Source organism: Peromyscus leucopus, chromosome 17 (assembly GCF_004664715.2).
Source record: "Peromyscus leucopus breed LL Stock chromosome 17, UCI_PerLeu_2.1, whole genome shotgun sequence".
NCBI classification, from domain to species: Eukaryota; Metazoa; Chordata; class Mammalia; order Rodentia; family Cricetidae; genus Peromyscus; species Peromyscus leucopus.
The window spans coordinates 13,716,005-13,722,201 of record NC_051077.1 but is presented as its reverse complement, the minus strand read 5'-3'; positions in this window follow the sequence as shown (position 1 = coordinate 13,722,201).

Below are 6,197 nucleotides of genomic sequence, written 5' to 3'. Positions count from 1 at the left end.
TGGTACCTGAGAAATGGTAGATGGATGCAAAAAAACTGGGAATTCCATAAATGCTCACGTGTGGGAAGCTGGTTGAATAAAATCCCATAACCACACATTGGAGGATGAAGAACCTGAGATAGAAAAGAATTAGGAAGCTTTTCGTAACCTGAGATGAGACCAATTCTAAGATACCTTGTTAACGAAAAATACAAAAGAATGTGGAAGTTATATGCTACTTTTGTAGAGGGAGAAAGAATAGTAATACGATCTGCTTTTAATTTTTATCTTGAAATAATTTATACTTTGCCTATTTATTTGGAAAAATGATATTCAGAATGTTAGAATACCAGAAACTACTGTAAAAAAGTAAAAATGAAATCAGCACCAGGATGACGCTTTTTGAGTATACCTTCCCATGTAATTTTGATTTGGGGGATAATATTGTAGGGTGTTTACTTTGGGTTAGAGGAAGACTCTTGCTGTGTTGGGCAGATTGACCTGTAATGTGTCGTCGGCCTTAAACCCATGATCCTCCCAGATCAGCCTTCTGAATATTGGGATTACAGATGTGTTCCACCATGCCTTGTGAGTCACATTTTTTCTGAAGTTTTAAAAATGAAAAGCTAAGGAAGATGAATGGAAGGGCCAACACTCTCTGGAAACAGAAGGACACACTATTTTGTTTCAGTAGAGTTTTATGTCCACACCAAAGGGAAGAAATAACACCGCTAAATAACTTTGCAACAAAGCCCTGCGACAGTATGTACCTTCTAAAGAAGAAAAGAAACATAACTTTTTACTTTTTATAATAATATTAATGTAACCACTTTTAAATTTCCTTTTTGTGAGTTTTTGGATCGAGAAAACGAGTACATCGTTTGATTGTTTTGTGAGGTAGGATTCTTACTCTGAAAGTAGAAAGATACATATATTAAGGAAGAAAAAGCCAGAAACATCATTGAGGACTTGGACTAAAGGTGCATAATCAATAGAAGCAGACTATTGCAATAATACTGTGTTGAGCAAGTCTGCCTGCCCAGAGTCCTTTAACTCCGAGCCTTCATAACAACAGAAGACACCAAGACTTTGGTTTCTTGGGAAAGATCCTCATGTAAACAGAAACACACACACACACACACACACACACACACACACACACACACACACACACACACACGGTCACTGGAGAAACACTGGTCAATTTGAGGGCATGCTTCCAGTCAACTCTGAGGCAACTTGAACACCAAGCAAGGCTAGCTGAGTCCAACGCCCAGTATCTCATAAAGAGCAGAGCACTGTAGGGCAAGCCTACAATCCTACAACCTCAGTAAAGGGAATGCAGAGACAGGAGGACCCCAGATCTCCCTGGCAAGACCACCCAGCTAAATTGGTGAGCTCCAGGTCCAGTGAGAGACTCTCTTCCAAAAAAACGAAATAGTCCGATGTTGACTTCTGACCTCCATGGGCACGTGTACGCCCCCCCCTACACACACACACACACTAACACAGTGGATAAAAGGGAAATCTCCTGGTTGCTAAATCTGTTAAGAGGGAGTTTTTGGAGAACGGCTATCTGCTTGGTCTCACTATGCTCCTTGTAAATTGCTCCCTAATTACAAAAGGAAAGGCAGCGGTAATAAGGCAGAGAAAAGTCAGTATTGCCGCCATCACTTAGGGCAAGCAGACTTCCTGCATCCCAGCGGTACCCTGAAAAGAACACAAAATCTCTCAGACAGTGATTCAGCCAAGGGGGCACAGCATCCATCTAACTATCTGGAAACACCAGGCCAATAAAATAGGAGGGCCATTTGAGTTTATCGGGTTTTCTGAGGTAGGATCTCCTGTCAGCTAACAATGACCGGATTCTGTCAAGCTGACGTGTAACCATCATAATGGCCTTGAACTCCTGACCCTCCTGCCTTCACCTGCTGTGTCCTGAGATGACAGGTGTGTGCCACATTACTCTGTGGAGTGCCGCAGAGGGGTGTCATTTTGTAAAAGAGCTGGCTTGTGCTCTTCAACAGGGCCAGCTCCATGAAGGACGGAGGAGCTGTACGGATTACAGCAGGCTGTAGAGATGCACTCACCGAGAGGAAGATGTCCACCTGCACTGGGTCTTGAGTGGGAAACAGAGGACATTGTCAGACAATGGCGGAAAGCTAAACGTGAGCTGTGGATTAGAAAGAAGTCTGCAAAAAATGTTAACTTCCCTGGATTTGAAATGAGAGCGCTCTGTATTTAACACCTTGCAGAAGTGAGCCGAAACAGATTCAAAGAAATCTATTCACCTGAGGCTAAAAAGTCATGGTATATGTGTGTATCCATGCAGATAGAGAGAGATCATAAATATGGTAAATATTCAAACACAGATTGATCTAGCGGCTGGGGCGTAACTCAGTGATGGAGTGTTTTGCTGGTCAAGTGCAAGGATATCATCACCAGCACTGCCGCCCCCCCCCCAAAAAAAGTCCAAACAACCAAAAATAAATAAAAAAACAAAAAAGCTGCATGATACTGTTGAATCCTGACCAGCAACGCTCTCGCAACTACCTGACTATGAGTCTACCAGCATCCCCTTAACCTATCGAATAATAAATAAGTAAACAAACTCATATGGAAAAAATGAAAAAAAAAAAAAATAAAAAAAATGAAAAAAAAAAAAAGAAAAAAAAAGAACATTCAAATCCACAAAACAGGTGATTCTGTGTACTATTCCCATGTCTCCTATGAATATGAAAGTATTTCAAAATAGAACATTTAAAAGGTCAGACTTTCCTCGTGGGGAATTGCTAGAGGGCAGCACTGGCTGTTTTTATCCCACTGAGAACCACCTGGAGCATCTTTTCTTGGAGCTTGCATTATTTACCCCATGCCAAGGACTGTGCCCAGTTCTCACTCTGCCTGCTGCTTCATACCTTCCCCACCCAGTAAGGGCAGAATGATACAGAACAGTTCCCACCTCCTTTTAGGGGTCAAGCTGTCCCCATAACTCATCCTCCTCATTTATATAATGTATACGATGAACTAGATGCCTCCTAGTTCTGACATACTCGAGCGCCTCTTATTCTTATGGTTTTCTTTCCTTGGGTTTTTTTTTTTTTTCTTGTTTCTGGAACATTCTTTGTCTTGACTGTAACTGAACAGACATATTCTGGGTGCTTCTACAGTGAAATCAAAGAGGCAAACCACTATGTGGCTTCTTATGAATAAAGATAGCTGGCATCCACTCAAAGAGGTCTAAGCTGATAGAACCCCACCCGCCATGTCCTAAACCATTGTTTCTCTGAAGCATCCAACATCTCTGCAGGTAGAGCCTGCAGATAGAAAAGTCTCTACTGACTACAGGTCAGACATGTTACTTGTTAGCTTCTGATCGCCCATGCTTGTTCTAGGTTTGGGGAACTGAACCTCTCAGGTCACACTGAGAATTGCACCCCTTCACCACTGCAGATTGGGGACTGGGGCCCTGGTACCCTGGGATGTTTTCCCAGGAGCCCAAGGCTTGTAATGAAAATGATCAAATAAAACCAAAGCCCTACCCAGAAAGAAATTGGCATAGTTCCGTTTATTTCTTCTATTCTAAGGTTAACAGTCGATCACTGTTTTTGATTAAGAAAATCAGAGTGGGAACAAGGGGCTTTAGAGAGAAACGTGCTGTCTTTTGGCAGACAGTCTTCATGACTGGGGGAGGAAAGTCCTTAGGTTTCAGAGGCCAGGCTGAGGCAGGTAGAGACTCAAGCTGAAACTCTCCACCGGGTTCTTCCTGCTTTATTCAAGGACTAGGGGCCTCAAACCTTCCCATGTAGATTAACTGGCTGTGTTGAGTCTGAGATGAGGCTTATTTCTCTTCCTCGACTGGAGCCAACCTGGGCTTCATTAGCACTCCGTGTAGAAGAACAGGGAGGCAGCAGAACCAGGTGAACGTCTCTTACAGATCTGGGAAGTAATTGTGGATGGAGGATACCTGGCCAGTTTGTGGGGGTTGGCAGGGTAAATGTGGGGCTTAGAGCATGATGCTCTCATCCACTCATTTTAAATTTTTAAATGTTCATTGATAACCTTCTATCTTTCACACGCGGTTTCAGGGACTAGGGACACAATGGTCAAATAAGACCCGCAAGCAATCGATGGGACAGGCCGGCAAAGAGCCAGATGACAACCATATGGTGGGTGCTGCTTTGAAGTCCTATGGAAATGCAGGAAAGATGGAAATCACCTCTAGGGGAGCTGGGATTGGATGAGGCAACAGAGTCTTTATTAGGGAGGTAACAGTACTGGGTCTTAAAGAATAAGTACACACTCGTAGGAAAGAGGAGAAAGGACATTTCAAGCAGGCCTAAAGTTAGGCATGAAAAACTGCGTATATTCAACTGGCTTGAATTACATAGGAGTCTACGCAATGAGGCTAGAGTATAACATAGGAAATGGGGATTGAAGCATGATTTGAGATGTCCTCATGTGCTGTGTTAAGGAGTCTGTCCTGATCATGCTCAAAGGTCATGGGATACTTGAAAGAACTATAAACCGGGAAGCTATGCAGTCAACTGTGTAGGAACTGTGCAGGAGTGGATTGTAGAGGCTGGAAAGGGTTAAACCAGTAGTTATGAAGATAAGGTATGAGGTTCTAAATGAGTGTGGTTTGCGCAGGCGGTGGTGGCACACACCTTTAATCCCAGCACTCGGGAGGCAGAGGCAGGCGGATCTCTGTGAGTTCAAGGCCAACCTGGGCTACAGAGTGAGTTCCAGGAAAGGCGCAAAGCTACACAGAGAAACCCTGACTTGAAAAACAAAAAAATAAAATAAAATAAAATAAATAAATGAGTGCGGTTTGCCTGGGAAGGGAAACATTGATGTTTAAAAATGTACATCTAATGATGAATTAGACATTAAAGAAAGCACGGGGAGCTTATATTTTACTCTCCACAAAGGAGTTGAGGTACTCCGTAGAGACAGAGAGGGCTGGATCTGAACCAGGTTGGAAGACAGAATGGGCAACTTACTAAAACAATACAACAAAGTTCTAAGGACCTCAGCTATGACTTGGAGACAGAAAACACCATCTAGTATCTCCCTCCCTGTCATTCACGGAGCGTGTGGTCCAAGACACCTGGAGGATGCTGAACCCTGTGTGTGCTAGTTTCTTCTGTACACTCAGAGGTATGTTTGACCTATAAATTCATAACAGTCCAATTTTAAACTCTACTAATATAAAACTAATACAATGGAACCATTGTAACAATGTACTATAACAAAAATTAGTTGATAGCGACACCGTTTTCGAAAAAGTCTTATTGTATTCTATCTTTTCAATTAAAAAAAATCATTTTATAGATTCTCTTCACTACATCCAAATTCCCAGTATTACTACATCTTTTGGGACCACCTACTAAGCACAATAAGGGTCACCGGAACATAATCATATGCTGTCATGATTCAGTCTAGTAACTGAGAAGGTCACTAAGTGACATGGATACACTGGACAAAGAGATGATTCATGTCGAAGGGAAAATATAAGAAGATGATACAAGATGGTGTCGTGATACTCAACACTGCCAACAAATTTTAACAGTACTATTTCTTTTGGGAGTTTTCCATCAAAGACTTTCGAACCATACTTGACCCTGGGTAACAGAACCTGCAGAAAGTGAAACTGTGGGTCAGGACCTATGTGCATGTGCTGATGGCCAGAGATGGGCCAGCGATTGGTGCCAGCCTTTCATTAGGACTTCACAGGGACACTTCGGAGATCAGAGGGAAATGACTGCCTAACAGACTGCTCCTCATCCTGTAATTCTTAACCCTTTGTAGCCAGTCCAATAGCTATACGGTTTCAGCACACAGTAGCTGGTCCAAAGCATTTAGCCCACACCAGACAGGGGCCTGATGTCAACAGGAACAGCTTCTACACCATCCTTTTCCACCCTGGGACAAGCAGGACTTTGGAAATAGTTCAGAAACAGGGGCTTAAATGGATTTTCCTTTCTGCTGTTCTCGGTTTCTATTCCAATGTGCTCACCCTGGCGTCTTTCTGTTGACCTCGCTTAGCGCCTCTGCACTGGGATTTCATAGTCTGTAATGAATGACTTCCACTTAGACAAACCAAAACAGGCATGCTCCAAGGCCACGCTGGTGCGAAAGCTGTTCATTTTACAAAGCAAGTGATTTCCCACAAGTTGCCTATAAAGTGCTTCTCGTGGCTTATTTTTGAAGGAGGC